This window comes from Felis catus, chromosome D1 (genome assembly GCF_018350175.1).
Source record: "Felis catus isolate Fca126 chromosome D1, F.catus_Fca126_mat1.0, whole genome shotgun sequence".
In the NCBI taxonomy this organism is placed as follows: Eukaryota; Metazoa; Chordata; class Mammalia; order Carnivora; family Felidae; genus Felis; species Felis catus.
Genome location: NC_058377.1, coordinates 20,790,454 through 20,807,164, shown reverse-complemented (window position 1 = coordinate 20,807,164; position 16,711 = coordinate 20,790,454).

Below are 16,711 nucleotides of genomic sequence, written 5' to 3'. Positions count from 1 at the left end.
GCAGAGGAATGAAAATATAAAGAAAAAAATAGAAACTCAAGAACTGGGAAGCAAATTATCTGGAATGAAAAAGCCATTGGTTGGGTTCAATGGTAGAATGAAATGGTAAAATAAGGGATCAGTGACCACAAGGACAGAGCAGTAAAAATTGTTCTATTTAGGGGCGCCTGGGTGGCTCAGTCGGTTGGGCGTCTGACTTCGGCTCAGGTCACAATCTCGCGGTCCGTGAGTTCGAGCCCCGCATTGGGTTCTGGGCTGATGGCTCAGAGCCTGGAGGCTGCTTCCGATTCTGTGTCTTCTCTCTCTCTGCCCCTCCCCCGTTCATGCTCTGCCTCTCTCTGTCCCAAAAAAATAAATAAACGTTGGAAAAAAAATTTAAAAAAAATTGTTCTATTTAATGAAATTGATTTTTTAATGAAAAAAAGTACAGAACTTCAGTGACCTCTAGAATAATACCAAGGAAACACGCGTGAGAATTATCCCAGTTCTATTTGAATTCCAATATAGATGGACATTCATTATAAATATGCCAAACTATTTCGGGTCATTAAATTTTGTTTAAATAACTGCATTGCCAAATGTGACATTTTTATTCCACAAGATCTGAGGGTTGAAAAATATTTTCAAAGAGAATTTCACTTATTCTGTAAACAATGAGAAAGTATACAGAAGTGAATTGAAGAAATGAGACACCTGCCTGCAAGCCCTGCCTCTTTCCCAGTCCTTCCTTTTTCTTAAATTTTTGGCCATTAAATCATTGCGTGACTCGCTTTATGATTATAAAAATTAATGTGAGATTTGTCTAATTCAGAATAATGAAGTGTTTTTGGTGAGGGGATGTAGAGGATAGAGGAGTTTAAGCTGATTGCTACCTAAAAACCAATTAACATCTTTGATGGCGCCCTGCCATTGAGGTCCTTTACCTCCATTCCACTCCTCCTCCCCCAATTCTTTTCCTCCTCCAATATATTTACTCTGAACTTGACCACAGCCTAAAATACTTCTGTGCAAACACACACAACTGAATATAAACATAAATAAACATTGATAAATCTATGTGGTCATTAAAATATTTATTCTGGGGGCGCCTGTGTGGCTCAGTCGGTTAAGCGTCCGACTTCAGCTCGGGTCATGATCTCACGGTCTGTGAGTTCGAGTCCCACGTCAGGCTCTGTGCTAACAGCTCAGAGCCTGGAGCCTGCTTCAGATTCTGTGTCTCCCTCTTTCTCTGCCCCTTCCCTGCTCATGCTCTGTCTCTCTCTGTCTCAAGAAATAAATTTTAAAAATCCAAAAAAAATTAAATAAATAAATAAATAAATAAATAAGATATTTATTCTGCCCAGGGCCCCATAGCTTACCTTCTATAACCTTCTTGGGCTCATCACCCTCCTCACAGGATCTCTAGGGCCCTCTCTTCCTTTTCTAATAGATGCCTATTGTATACGTTGGAAGAAATGTTTGTTTTAAGTGAAAAATGCTCTTCCAAAGCTATATTTGTTTGTTCCGTTTTATTTCCTGGGAAATTCAACCCAATCACATCTTGTTGGATCTCTTACACAAGACCTGAAAATGTAGATTTGAAGAAATCCGGTCTCCAGGACCCCATCACCCACAAAGTCTGCAGGGATAAGCTGGACAAGCTTGACTAAGGCAGGCCTGCCTGCAGCTGTTGGAGAACTATTCCCCGGAGTTTCTAGGGTTAGAGCTTCTGCATGCCAAGTTCTCAGGATGTGTGTGACTCCTCTCCTGCCAGAATGCAAATTCATCTGAAACCTCCTCTCCCCTTTCCCCAAACCAGCTACTCTTCCCTTCCGTGCATTGTGATTCTTTTCTCTTAATGCTTTTGCAAAGTTTCACAATGAGACTCACTTTTTTTTCTTTTTTTTTTTCAACTTTTTTCTAAGTGTAAATTAAATTAATGCATGGTCATCATAAAAATAGTTGTAAAATTGAAAAGGCTCACCCAAATACAACTGACTTTAATTTTTTACTGAGTGATTATTTTTGGATCCAAATCCATTGGAAAATATAACCTCAAAAAGTGTGTGTGCATTAGACAGCCAACAATAACTTCATATTCGGCATGTAGAGCCCTATAGGGAAACAGTGCAATGAAAGGTATGAGAGGTACTATAGAGAGAGGTCTGGAAAGTTCTAGAAAACCAAGATCCTGTCCATAGGTTCATTCACTTTACAACAGTGACTACAATTACTTTATCTCCCTGAGATCAGTTTCATTATCTGTATAATAAAGGGGTTTGGGCTCCTGGTCGGCTCACTCAGTTAAGCGTATGACTCTTGATTTCAGCTCAGGTCATGATTTCAAGGTTCGTGTGGTTGAGCCCCGACTTGGGCCCTGTGCTGACAGCCTGGAACCTAGTTGGGATTCTCTCTCTTTTCTCTCTCTGCCTCTCCCCTGCTGGCCTCCTCTCTCTCAAAATAAACTTTAAAATAAAGGGGTTAAACTTGGTACCTTTAGGTTTACTTCCACCTGGTATTGTTATATATTTTTTTGCTGTCCCACCCCAGTTTGCATTTGACTTTCCTGTGCATTTGTGTTTTATGATTATTTGTTTGTATCTGTGCTCCTCTGTTAAATTAGTAAATTAGTCTTGTGGTGACAAGGCCAGCCAAACATGCCACTTTTAGCATATTGATTATTTTGAATTAAAGTTACGACAGAAACGGCCAATGCAAAAAGGACATTCTGTTTGTCCTTTGCCTCTCTGAAAGCAGGAAATAAATCTTGCAGAAGGAACCCTCCCTGTATCAGGAGGAAGAGAGACATCCTTATCACCAAAGACAGAGAATTTAGGGCCAGGAAGGTTGTATAAACAAACCTTGTTACTTTACTGATTTATACCCAAGGCCAACTTCTTTGTCTTGGAAATTCCTCATACTTGTATCCTTTCTTTACCTAAAAGATACAAAAGCTGCCTGATTTGATCACTTATTTACTATTTTGGTCTCAAATTTCTAAGCACTCCTGCACCTGTGAATTAAATTCTTTTCTCCTGTTAATCAGTTTCATGTCAATTTAATTATTAGACCAGCCAAAGAAACTAAAAGAGAAGAAAGAAAGATTTTCCCACCCCTTACAGTCTTATCCTTTGCATCTGCCCAAATACAGTGTTGGTAAAAAAAAAAAAAAAAAAAGGAGAGAAAGAAAGAAAAAAAGAAAAGAGAAGAAAAGAAAAGAAAAGAAAACTCAAAATGAAGGCATTCCCCCCACCCCGCCCGCCATGGAAGCAAACAATGTCTGAATTACAGGTTAGATGGAAATGTGACCTTTTAATAAAAAGCTTCTGCTCTGCAAAGGAAACAATCAACAAAACTAAAAGGCAACCAACAGAATGGGAAAAGATATTTGCAAATGACATATCAGACAAAGGGCTAGTATCCAAAATCTATAAAAAACTCACCAAACTCCGCACCCGAAAAATAACCCAGTGAAGAAATGGGCAGAAAACATGAATAGACACTTCTCTAAAGAAGACATCCGGATGGCCAACAGGCACATGAAAAGATGCTCAATGTCACTCCTCATCAGGGAAATACAAATCAAAACCACACTCAGATATCACCTCACGCCAGTCAGAGTGGCCAAAATGAACAAATCAGGAGACTATAGATGCTGGAGAGGATGTGGAGAAACGGGAACCCTCTTGCACTGTTGGTGGGAATGCAAACTGGTGCAGCCACTCTGGAAAACAGTGTGGAGGTTCCTCAAAAAATTAAAAACAGATCTACCCTACGACCCATCAATAGCACTGCTAGGAATTTACCCAAGGGATACAGGAGTGCTGACGCATAGGGGCACTTGTACCCCAATGTTTATAGCAGTGCTTTTGACAATAGCCAAATTATAGAAAGAGCCTAAATGTCCATCAACTGATGAATGGATAAAGAAATTGTGGTTTATATACACAATGGAATACTACGTGGCAACGAGAAAGAATGAAATATGGCCCTTTGTAGCCATGTGGATGGAACTGGAGTGTTATGCTAAGTGAAATAAGTCATACAGAGAAAGACAGATACCATATGTTTTCACTCTTATGTGGATCCTGAGAAACTTAACAGAAGACCATAGGGGAGGGGAAGAAGAAAAGAAGTTAGAGAGGGAGGGAGGCAAACCATAAGAGACTCTTGGATACTGAGAACAAACTGAAGGTTGATGGAGGCGGGGGCGGGGGAGAGGGGAAAGTGGGTGATGGGCATTGAGGAGGGCACCTGTTGGGATGAGCACTGGGTGTTGTATGGAAACCAATTTGACAATAAATTTCGTATTAAAAAATAAATAAATAAATAAATATGTGACCTTTTAAAAGTCAATCTGAAATTTCCTAATCAGCACTAGAGAAGTAATCTACATGATAAAAACCCTTCTGTTTTCTCCCCCCTCATCCCTTACCTCCCCCCCATCCCCCTGCAAAAGGTGATGTCCTGGCCTGAAACAATCCTTCCTTTTCTTTTGCTAATAACAACTTGCCCCACCCTCCTTCCTATAAAAACCTTCCGGTTTGTACAACTCAGAGCATCTCCGTACTTGCTTAGGCAGGATGCTCCCTGAATCATGAATTGCTTAATAAAGCCAGTTTAGATCTCCAAATTTGCTTGGTTGAATTTTGATTAACAACAGTGTGTAGCATCTAATAGGCGCTCAGTTAAGGGAGGGAGGATAGAAGGAAGAGTGCTCTTAATACTGAAGACAGTTTTTACCCTTTCAAACACTCAGATAAGAGCTTTTGGAAAATAAAACAGATCTACTTGCAAATTTTTATTAGTATAGTCTAGACTTTTGGAGAATTGGTTTACCAAACAGAATGAAAGAAAGTAAGTTACCAAGTGTACAGTTAAATCTTCATAGTGGAAAATGAGAATATTGTGCATGTTTTGTTTTTATTTTTGAGGAAGACAGAGCACAAGCCAGGTAGGGGCAGAGAGAAAGGGAGAGAGAATCCCTAGCAGGCTCCACACTGTCAGCGCAGAGCCCTCTGCGGGGCTTGAATCCCACCATGAGATCACGACTTGAACCTACCTCAAGCGTTGGCCACTTACCCGACTGGAAAATGAGAATATTCTAAAAGAGTGGTTACGGCCACAAGGCCACAATGTCATTACGTATCTTTACGTATCAACATTGCAAAGGCTTGGAGCAAGGTTGTTTTTGTTAGACAGTCGGTAATTCATAGGAATTGCTCAAGGTTTCATTTATTTTAGGGACTAGAACCAGACAGGATGACCTTGCTTGTTTTCTTAGAGGGCTTGGGGGTAGGGATTGTTTATTTATCTCTGTACAAGGTGGTGGTACAGCTGCCAGTGTCCTTGTTACTGACCTTGCTCTTAACCATGGAGGTGATGTGCACCTTTACCCCTCATTCAACAGGGAAGGTAACAGCTTAATTCTCACAGCCCTCAAAAACAATAAAATCAAAAAGGGGGTTAAGTGAGCCAGAACAAGTATTATGAGGCAGATTTTTCCTATAAAGATATGACAAGGAACACTTTCAGTAAAGATAGATCTCCCAGGTCATTCCAATTTCTTTTTCCTTTGTTTGAAAAAGCTGAAAATATCAGGCTGGAAAGGAATCCTTCTGTCATGTAAATCATTTTGCTCCCAAATTCATTGGTTTGCAAATGACAAATTAAAAAAAAAAAGTTTTAATGTTTATTTCTTTTTGAGAGAGACAGAGTGTGAGCAGGGGAAGGGCAGAGAGAGAAAGAGAGAAACATACACAGAATCCAAAGCAGGCTCCAGGCTCCAAGCTGTCAGCACAGAACGCGACGTGGGGCTCGAACCCAAGAACTGCGAGATTATGACCTGAGCCAAAGTTGGACACTTAACCAACTGAGCCACCAAGGTACTCTAGCAAATGACAAATTAAATGTCAAGATCATAATGTGAAGTATTCTGTGGAATAATGTAAGGGCCTGTCCCATTGGGAAGGACCTGAGAATTTGGGGTGAGGGAGGGGGCAGAGCAATTGTCCCTACAATGGTAAGAATTTTTCCTCACACTCAAAGACACTTTCACCCCCATACATCTTCATCCCCCACCCCCACCATAGTCTGGCCTTTTTTTTTTTTTTTTAATCTTATCTTATTCTACTTATTTATTTATTTATTTATTTATTTATTTATTTTATTTGGACAACTCTGAAGGCTTAACTTGAGCTAACTCAAGGCTTGTGTCCTCTAGAAACCAGGCTTGTTCTGTCATATCTTGAGGCCTGGAAGGGATGGTGGAACTAGGAATTTATTTGCCTGAAAATACTTGGAAGGAATGTGAGAGGAGCTGAAGATTTTGTAGAGCAGATGTTTGTTGGACCACAAAACGGTTGTTTTTAGTGACCATTTCCATGACCCTATGTCTGTCCAGGATTGCAATCACACGAAGCACTTGGCTTAGAAGATCTTTATGCCTATTTTCTAAGTCATGAGGATTAATGTACAAATGGTGTACTTGGGAAATTTTTGAGAAGAAAATGAATATTGAGTAGAGACTTCAAGTGTGTAGACTTCATACCGGGGAGAGACAATGGCTTAATAAAGAGGAAGGTGACATTTCAAGCAGGGAGTATACTGTGTTCCAAAGCTAAATGATGAAGTATAAAGATATTTTACACATCCAGTAAAATTGATATCGATTGTGGTTAAACATGGGCTTTGAAGCTAGTAACAGTAAAGAAATTTACTCGCTCGATGTTGTGTTTCTAGGAAGTTAGGGCTGATGTCCAATATACTCGCTTATCTGATAGCAATATATAATCAAAACTAGTATAGCCAAGAGCGGTTCCTCAAAAATTTCCCCTGAATTTGAAAAACTATTTGAAGTTCATGTTGCCATAACTTTTTGGATCACTCTCACTGCTCCTGATACACACTGCACTGTCGTCAATTCCCCTTGCGTAACTAATCCTTAGTTAGGAAAATCCTTAGTTAACTGAACATCCTCATTGATATACTTGGAAAGAATAACTTTATTTTTTTTTCAATATATGAAGTCTATTGTCAAATTGGTTTCCATACAACACCCAGTGCTCATCCCAAAAAGTGCCCTCCTCAATACCCATCACCCACCCTCCCCTCCCTCCCACCCCCCATCAACCCTCAGTTTGTTCTCAGTTTTTAAGAGTCTCTTATGTTTTGGCTCTCTCCCACTCTAACCTCTTTTTTTTTTTTTTACTTCCCCTCCCCCATGGGTTTCTGTTAAGTTTCTCAGGATCCACATAAGAGTGAAAACATATGGTATCTGTCTTTCTCTGTATGGCTTATTTCACTTAGCATCATGCTCTCCAGTTCCATCCATGTTGCTACAAAGGGCCATATTTCCATTGTGTATATAAACCATGATTTCTTTATCCATTCATCAGTTGATGGACATTTAGGCTCTTTCTATAATTTGGCTATTGTTGAGAGTGTTGCTATAAACATTGGGGTACCAGTGCCCCTATGCATCAGTACTTCTATATCTCTTGGATAAATTCCTAGCAGTGCTATTGCTGGGTCATAGGGTAGGTCTATTTTTAATTTTTTGAGGAACCTCCACACTGTTTTCCAGAGCGGCTGCACCAGTTTGCATTCCCACCAACAGTGCAAGAGGGTTCCCGTTTCTCCACATCCTCTCCAGCATCTATAGTCTCCTGATTTGTTCGTTTTGGCCACTCTGACTGGCGTGAGGTGATATCTGAGTGTGGTTTTGATTTGTATTTCCCTGATGAGGAGTGACGTTGAGCATCTTTTCATGTGCCTGTTGGCCATCCGGATGTCTTCTTTAGAGAAGTGTCTATTCATGTTTTCTGCCCATTTCTTCACTGGGTTATTTGTTTTTCGGGTGTGGAGTTTGGTGAGCTTTTTATAGATTTTGGATACTAGCCCTTTGTCTGATATGTCATTTGCAAATATCTTTTCCCATTCTGTTGGTTGCCTTTTAGTTTTGTTGGTTGTTTCCTTTGTTGTGCAGAAGCTTTTTATCTTCACAAGGTCCCAGTAGTTCATTTTTGCTTTTAATTCCTTTGCCTTTGGGGATGTGTCAAGTAAGAAATTGCTACCGCTGAGGTCAGAGAGGTCTTTTCCTGCTTTCTCCTCTAGGGTTTTGATGGTTTCCTGTCTCACATTCAGGTTCTTTATCCATTTTGAGTTTGTTTTTGTGAATGGTGTGAGAAAGTTGTCTAGTTTCAATCTTCTTCATGTTGCTGTCCAGTTCTCCCAGCACCATTTGTTAAAGAGACTGTCTTTTTTCCATTGGATATTTGGAAAGGATAACTTTAAATGTTATCCTACCAATTTGGATGTTTGAATTTAAAGGGGGACTATAGAAGACTCAGAATAATCCAAGATCAAAAATAATTACTCTCCAATGGTGATTTTCGGGTAGATAACAGGGTGGATGATTTGGGACAGTTTATCACCTTGCTACTGCTAAACTTCTATCATGTAGCCTGACTTCATGTAAGGTAATCCCTGGGTATCCCTACAGTGGAAAAGAGTGGTATCCTCAACCATTAAAGGGTTACGAATGCTGATTTCTATCTTTTACACTGAATTTGACAAAGACTACCTGTGCCCCAACTTATAGCACAAGCAAGTTCCAAAACACAAGAAATGATCATTCAGTACAAAAATGCAATGAGATCACTTGTGCTTAGTGGTTACATATCATAGAACTGCACTAGATTTCTCTCATAAAAATATTCACTTAGGGCCTTGTTTACCTCACAAATTTGTTGTGAGATTAACTAGAGTTATATAACTTGGAAAATGGGAAATTAAAATCACTGTGTAAATGTTATCAGTGTTTCATCTACTTTATATAGATTACTGTGATTCCAAGCTATTATACTATATATGTGCTAGCTTGTATTTATTTTATCTACTTTTTCTGCCAGACCCCAGGAAATAATAGTGATCTGTGGTTATTTACAGCAGAAGGAGACACTGGGAAGAATGTGAAGTTGGCAAATTTCAGAGGACCCCAAGAGATGAAAATAAACCATCACAGAGAATCTGGGGCCGGTGATAGTCAGGAGCCAAGCAGGTAGGCATGTAGCATCCATGTAGATAATCAACCAATAGGAAATGTTCCAGCTACCAGGATGATGTTGGGACAAAACTCCAATCCTGGGAGGAGATTTATTACAGATTTAAGTTTGAGTTGGTGGAAGGTTGGGGAATGAAGAAAAAATCTGGACCTCAGGATGCAGGCCGAAGTTCAGTCTTCAGAACTTACTGAGATTGGAAACTGAACCACTTGATCTTAGGAGCTTACCTTCTGCTGTAGGTCAGGTTTGGTCACGGGAATGGGATGAAGAATGGCATTTGGAGTGCCTGGGTGGCTCAGTTGGTTAAGCATCCGACTTTGGCTCAGGTCATGATCTCACGGTTCATGGATTTCAGCCTTATGTCGGGCTCTGTGTTAATAGCTCAGAACCTAGAGCCTGCATCAGATTCTGTGTCTCCCTCTGTCTCTCTCCTCCTCCCTCACTCACACTCTGTCTCTCTCTCTCAAAAATAAAATAAACATTAAAGAAAATTTAAAAAGAAGAAGAAGAAGAAGAAGAAGAAGAAGAAGAAGAAGAATGGCATCTGAAAAGGGTTATCTAGCTATGACAAAGAGGCATGCAGAAGCCAGGCCTATATTTGGACCAAACCCTTCCTTGGACGTCATAGCCCTACTTTGTGGTTCTCTTTGTACTTCTATAAATCTTTCCTCTTCTTTCAGAAATGCTATTTTCTCAAACTCAATCTCTGAAACCATATTTCCTGGGTTGAAATTGTCATTTAGTATCGATATGGCTTTGGTCAAGTTACTTCACCATTCTGTGTCCCAGTTTCATTGTCTATAAAATAGAAACAATAATAATAATATTACTGCCCAGGGCTCTTGTAAAGATAACAAAGACGCATAAGTACACTGAGAATAGTGCCTGGCACACAGTAAGCACTATGCAAATGTTTGCCTTGATTGTTATTATCTTTATTTTTAATTTGATTTTATTTTTTGATAATTTAAAAGATATTGTTCATCTTTTTTATTTTGAGAAATTCATACTTTTTTCTGACTTGGGTCAACCACAAATTTCATACTTGAATTTGTAATCTCAGCTGAAGCTTTGGAGAACAGAAAACTGACACATCAGAATAATGTTCTGAATCAATAAATGTGGTGATAACCTAAGACTCTAAAAAACAATGGGAGAGGCGCCTGGGTGGCTCAGTCGGTTGGACGGCCGACTTCCGCTCAGGTCATGATCTCGCGGTCCATGAGTTCGAGCCCCGCGTCGGGCTCTGTGCTGACAGCTCAGAGCCTGGAGCCTGTTTCAGATTCTGTGTCTCCCTCTCTCTGACCCTCCCCTGTTCATGCTCTGTCTCTCCCTGTCTCAAAAATAAATAAATAAATAAATAAATAAATAAATAAATAAATAAAACGTTAAAAAGCAACGGGAGATTTCCTAACACTCTTCTGAATCTGTATACTAGTTCTCAGTTTTGTACCTAGTAATTTTCTTTCAAAACCCAGAAATTTCACCAGCAGTTCTGAGGCACCTGAGTTTTGAAACAAAAGATGCCATTTAATGTTTTGAGAACCAGAAAGAAACAATTTGTTTTGTTTTGTTTTGTTTTTGGTGATGGCTGCCCACTCTGAGAAGATGCTAACATAGGTAATTTTCCTTGTAGCTGATGGTTTAATGTTTTTAGTGTTTGTGATAATGGATCCAGAATTGTGATAGCTAAAGCAATACACTTTAAGAATACTAAAGGGGGGGCGCCTGAGTGGCACAGTCGGTTAAGCGTCCGACTTCAGCCAGGTCACGAGCTCGCGGTCAGTGAGTTCGAGCCCCGCGTCGGGCTCTGGGCTGATGGCTCAGAGCCTGGAGCCTGTTTCCGATTCTGTGTCTCCCTCTCTCTCTGCCCCTCCCCCATTCATGCTCTGTCTCTTTCTGTCCCAAAAATAAATAAACGTTGAAAAAAATATATATTAAAAAAAAAAAGAATACTAAAGGCCATCTTTAAGAATACTAAATTGAAAATACAGAATAGGTGGAAAAATTAATGTGCATTATATATATATACTTAACTTTATTTATTTTGAGAGAGAGAGCGCACACATGTGTGAGCAGGGGAGGGGCAGAGAGAGAGAGGGAGAGAGAGGATCCCAAGCAGGCTCCTTGCTGTCAGCATGGAGCCCGATGCAGGGCTCAATCTCACAAACTGTGAGATCATGACCTGAGTCAAAGTCAAGAATCAGATGCTTAACTGACTGAGCCTCCCAGGTGCCCCTTAATATGTATTTTAAATGAGAGGGGAAAATAACAATCCACAATTTTAAAAAGCAACAAAATACTGTATATATCACACAACCCAAGAAAACAGCACAATATTTCATTAGCTAATAGCTTCTCTTGTTAGTGTAAGTTTATGGTTCTTTAGTTTATGAAACTATCTTTAACATATGTTTGATCGTACAACAGTGACCTTGTATCACTTTCTGTAGAGAAAATGGAAAGTTAATTGAGATTTGTTTTTGAACATGGTTAACTGAAATATTTTTAATTTGTTTATGTTAGAGAAATCACTTTTAGCTTCACAATATATTACTTATAATAGATAAATGGATACAGTTTTGTATTGTATGTATTGTATTGTATGATAAACCTCTACAGTGCATTTATGTACATGACAGAGTATACACCTGCCAGGAGAGAATTTCTGCTTTGAGTAAGCACTGATGATACCGTCTGCTTACAGTTTCACATGACCAATAATGGGAAGAATCTTTCACAGACTCACTTCTCATTCTGTACCCTTCTGGTTCTAAACATTCGAAAGCTTGCTTCTCCGCCATTACCCACCGTTGGGGAAATATAACTAAAAACAAAATCTGCCAACCCACAAAGGTTCTCTCCACAAAGGTGGTAGAGAAAGAAAATACTTTTATTATTAAGCGTTAAACCAGAGTGTGATGCCTGTCACAGGCAACCCACCAAGAGCTTGCAAAGACAGAGAGAAATCTCACCCTTTCATGTAACCAAGCAAACACAATCCATGACATACACACTCTGAAGATAAACAATAACTGGTTCTCAAGTACGAAGACTTGACAACACCATTTGTAGCACAGAGTTCCTCCTAGGCTCATCTGGTGATTGGAATGACCATCTGTGTTAGCTAATTGGCTTTATCCAGAGGAAAAACAATCTTCTTATATCTTTTTGACGGGAGATGGTTTTGTAACTTAGAGTAAGGCACCCAAGGAAGTTAGGCTCCTACCCTCCCACAGAAACTGTGAGATAGAGTACGATTACCCTTGCAGTTTACATTTCAAAAAGATGGTTCTCAGGGCCTTGAGAAAGACATTTCTGAGTCATAAAGCCAACAAAAGGTTTATTTAGCTTCTAAAAAATTTATACACATTTCAAAGAGACAAAGAAAGCAATTATAATTAGATGTGTTCTATAGGAAATGCTCCGTAAAAGGGAAAAGAGAGAAGTTCCTTCCCTTATTTTTGATAGGGAGAATTAAGTCTCTTATATTTTATTTGTATTTATCCCTACACCACATATTCCAGTGCTTGCCAGGAAAATCTCTAGTCCTGTTCTTTCGGGTCATGACATCCAAGTGAGTCAACCTGGATGAGTGAGGAAACCTTCATTTAACCCTGGTCTTCTCATTCCCAGAGCACAAAGGCACTCTAGGACAGAGGACAGATCAAGAGAGTGGGCAACCATGGCTCCTCCTGTATTGGGAACCTCACTGTCTTCTCAAAAATTATCCCACTCATAAGCCAACCCTCCCTACCAGATTTCTCACATATGGTGATTTTTTCCTTCAGAGTTTAGAATGCTTATCTGTAATACACTTCACTCAGGGGTCATCTCAATTGGCAAATGTATAAATATTCCAATTGTGAATGGGCTTTAAATTTGTTCCATCAAGATATATGATCTAACGATCTGATTTAAACATCCAAATATTACAAGATAGATGAGAAGTTTGCTGAGTATTACATAACAAAAGGTTGGTGTAATCAAAACGTATGGATGAGTTCAGTAAGGTGTTATTATATTATTGCAGGGACCTAAAGTGTTCTCATTTAATCAAGATGTCTAACTTAATGTTAAGATGTCTAACTTTTAGTTATTATTGGGGCTGGACTGGTTTTATACAAGAGAAAAAATAAGTTATGAAAAACTGAGACTTTCCCCTCAGAAATAAAAGACAAGGGGAAGGAGAGAGAAGGAGACAGAGAGGACAAGAATGTGTAGTCATAAAAGGCAGGAGAGAGGAAGAGTTCCAAAAAGGAGGTAGTTAGTGGTATTGACTACTACAGATTGATTTGCGGGGGGGGGGGGGGGGGGGGGGGGGGGGGGAAGCACTAAGAAAATCCGTTTGGATTTGAAAGATAATTTTAAAATTTAAGAATAATCTTAGGTATATAAATTCAATAAATTATTAAGTGGAAACTAAATCTCAAGAATATAAATACGGGCAAAGAAATAGAGGTGAAGTTACATATTATTTAAGAAATTTTGGGGCGCCTGGGTGGCGCAGTCGGTTGAGCTTCTGACTTCAGCCAGGTCACGAGCTCGCGGTCCGTGAGTTCGAGCCCCGCATCGGGCTCTGGGCTGATGGCTCGGAGCCTGGAGCCTGTTTCCGATTCTGTGTCTCCCTCTCTCTCTGCCCCTCCCCCGTTTATGCTCTGTCTCTCTCTGTCCGAAAAATAAATAAACGTTGAAAAAAAAATTTTTTAAAAAGAAATTTTGCAGTAAAATAAATCCAAGACACCTAAAGCAGTCAAAATTTTGTTTTGTTTTGTTTTAAAACAGGGAATTATGTCTTCTTTTTAAATTTTTTTTTAATTTTTTAATGTTTATTTATTCTTGACACAGAGAGAGAGAGAGGGCCAGCAGGTGAGTGTCAGAGAGAGAGGGAGACACAAAATCCAAAGCAGGCTCCAGGATCTGAGCTGTCAGCACAGAACCCGACGCGGGGCTCGAACCCACCAATCGTGGGATCATGATCTGAGCCGAAGTTGGACACACAACAGATTGAGCTACCCGGGCACTCTGGGAATTGTGCCTTCTTAAGGAAGAAGAAAAGGAGTCAATTTGGTGATGGGAAGGGAGGTGCAGTTGCCAAAGAAAGTAGAATATATGATAAAGGATGCCCTGAGAGATAAGAATATCAATAATACAAACAATAAAGCTAACACTAATAATTACACACATAAATAGGATATGTGATTCTTCTTTAACTTCTGCTAGAGAAAATCTTCCTTCTCTAAGATTATCATCTTTCCCCTTTCTTATGCTGCTTTCCTTGCTTTTGAATCTCATGTCCCTTTAGTTATGAATAGATCATCTGTTGGGTACCACTGCACCTTCCAATTTCCATGTGATTATTTTGGTAGAATCCAATAAACAGCCATGACAAAGTAATCCTACCAGACTAACCTTCCAATCACAAACACATACGAAAAACTAGACAAAATACATGAAACAACAATTTTCAGGCACTGGACAAGAAGTCAAGGATGGAGATCCATGAGAGAAGGGAAACAAATTAGTTGAGCCCTAGAATAGCCAGGGCTCTCCACCTGGAGGCTTCTACTAGACAATAGTGGAGGGCAAACCCAAGGAAGGCATGGCAGGTGCAGAGACAGAGTTGAGTTCAAGGAGGCTGAAGCAACTGAGGGACAGAATACAAAAAAGAAAAACCTTCAGAAATCTGCAAAGGATTAGACAGGGGATTTCAAATAGCGATGGTAAATATGTTCTAAGATTTTTTTTTAATTTATTTATTTTGAGAAAGAAGAAAGAAAGAAAGAAAGAAAGAAAGAAAGAAAGAAAGAAAGAAAGAGTGGGTGAGGGGCAAAGAGGATCCCAAGCAGGCTCCAGGCTGTCAGCACAGAGCCCAACACGGGGCTCAATCTCACAAACCACGAGATCATGGCCCGAGCTGAAACCAAGAGTGAGACACTTAACCCACTGAGCCACCTAGGTTCCCCTGAGATTCTTTTTTTTTAATGTGAACATAATGAGGAAAAAAAATGGAAGATTAAAAAATAAGTAAATGTAACTGAAGATCACAAAGAAATGAAGTGAAAACTTTACTGGATGTATTCAACAGCTCATTAGGCACTTCAAAATAAAATAATTTGAAGATTAAGTGTGAAACTATCTAAATTACATGTCAGAGAGGGAATAAAAACTAAAAACAAGGGGTGTCTGGGTGGCTCAGTCACATGAGCATCTGACTTCATATTAGGTCATGATCTCATGGTTCCTGAGTTCAAGCCCTGCATTGGGCTCGCTGCTGTCATCCCAGAGCTCACTTTAGATTCTCTGTCCCCTTCTCTCTCTGCCCCTCCCCACTCATGCTTTCTCTCTCAAAAATAAATAGAACATAAAAAAAAAAAAAAAACTAAAAACAATGAACAGAACTTCTGTGGCTTTTGGGACACCATCCAACAATCTAATGTATGTATAACTGGAGGGCAGAAAAAAAAATATTTGAAGAAAAAATTCAAAGACATAATGACAAAGAATTTTCAAAATTGGATAGAAAACAAATTCACATGTTCACAAAGCTTGATAAATAGCAAGCAAGACAAGTAAAAGAAAATTACACCTACACGTATCATAATTATATTTCTAAAAATCAATGATAAAAATTAAGACAATAGGAAATTAAAATACCCCCCCCACACACACACGTTACAATTCATGTTCTATAAAGACAGAAGTATACATAATACATTGACGATGTCGCATGAGAAACCATGCCAGCCAGAAGACCATGGAACAAAATCTTCAAACTGCTTGGGGTGAGGGGTGGAGTGGGATAAACTCCCTGGAATTCTTTATGCAGTAAATATATCCCTCAAAACGAAGGGCATGTAAATAAATTTTGCACAAAAACTGACAAAAATTTTTTGCCACCAGACCTTCACTGCATGTTAAAAATTGCCTCAAAATGGCTCCTACACTTCAACATCTAAGAGAAAGCATGGACAAATCTTTGCAATCTTGCGGTATACAAACATTTCTTAGATAAGATGCAAAAAAAAAAAAAAAAGAACTATAAGAAAAAAAAGAATAAATTAGGTTTCAAAAATTGTAAATGCTTACATATCAAAATATATTTTTTTTTATTTTTTTTTCAACGTTTATTTATTTTTGGGACAGAGAGAGACAGAGCATGAATGGGGGAGGGGCAGAGAGAGAGGAAGACACAGAATCGGAAACAGGCTCCAGGCTCTGAGCCATCAGCCCAGAGCCTGACGCGGGGCTCGAACTCACGGACCGCGAGATCGTGACCTGGCTGAAGTCGGACGCTTAACCGACTGCGCCACCCAGGCGCCCCTCAAAATATATTATTAAAAATTATTAGTAAGCCATAAACTGGGAAACAATATTCTCAATATTTTTTCTGACAAAGGACCCATATATAGAATAAAGAACTTTTGTGACAATAATGAAAGGAAAATTAATCTAATTTTTAGGGGACAAAATATTTAAACTAATTCTCTACAAGAATTAAATATATGAAGTCAGTAAACATATAAAAATTTTCTCAGTATCACTAGTCATTACAGAAATGCAGATTAAATTAGCAACGAGAAAGCCCTACCTCTACAATAATGCCTTTTTAAAAAACTGACAATAACAAATGTTGGCAAAGTGTGGAGCAGCTAGAACTCTCCTAT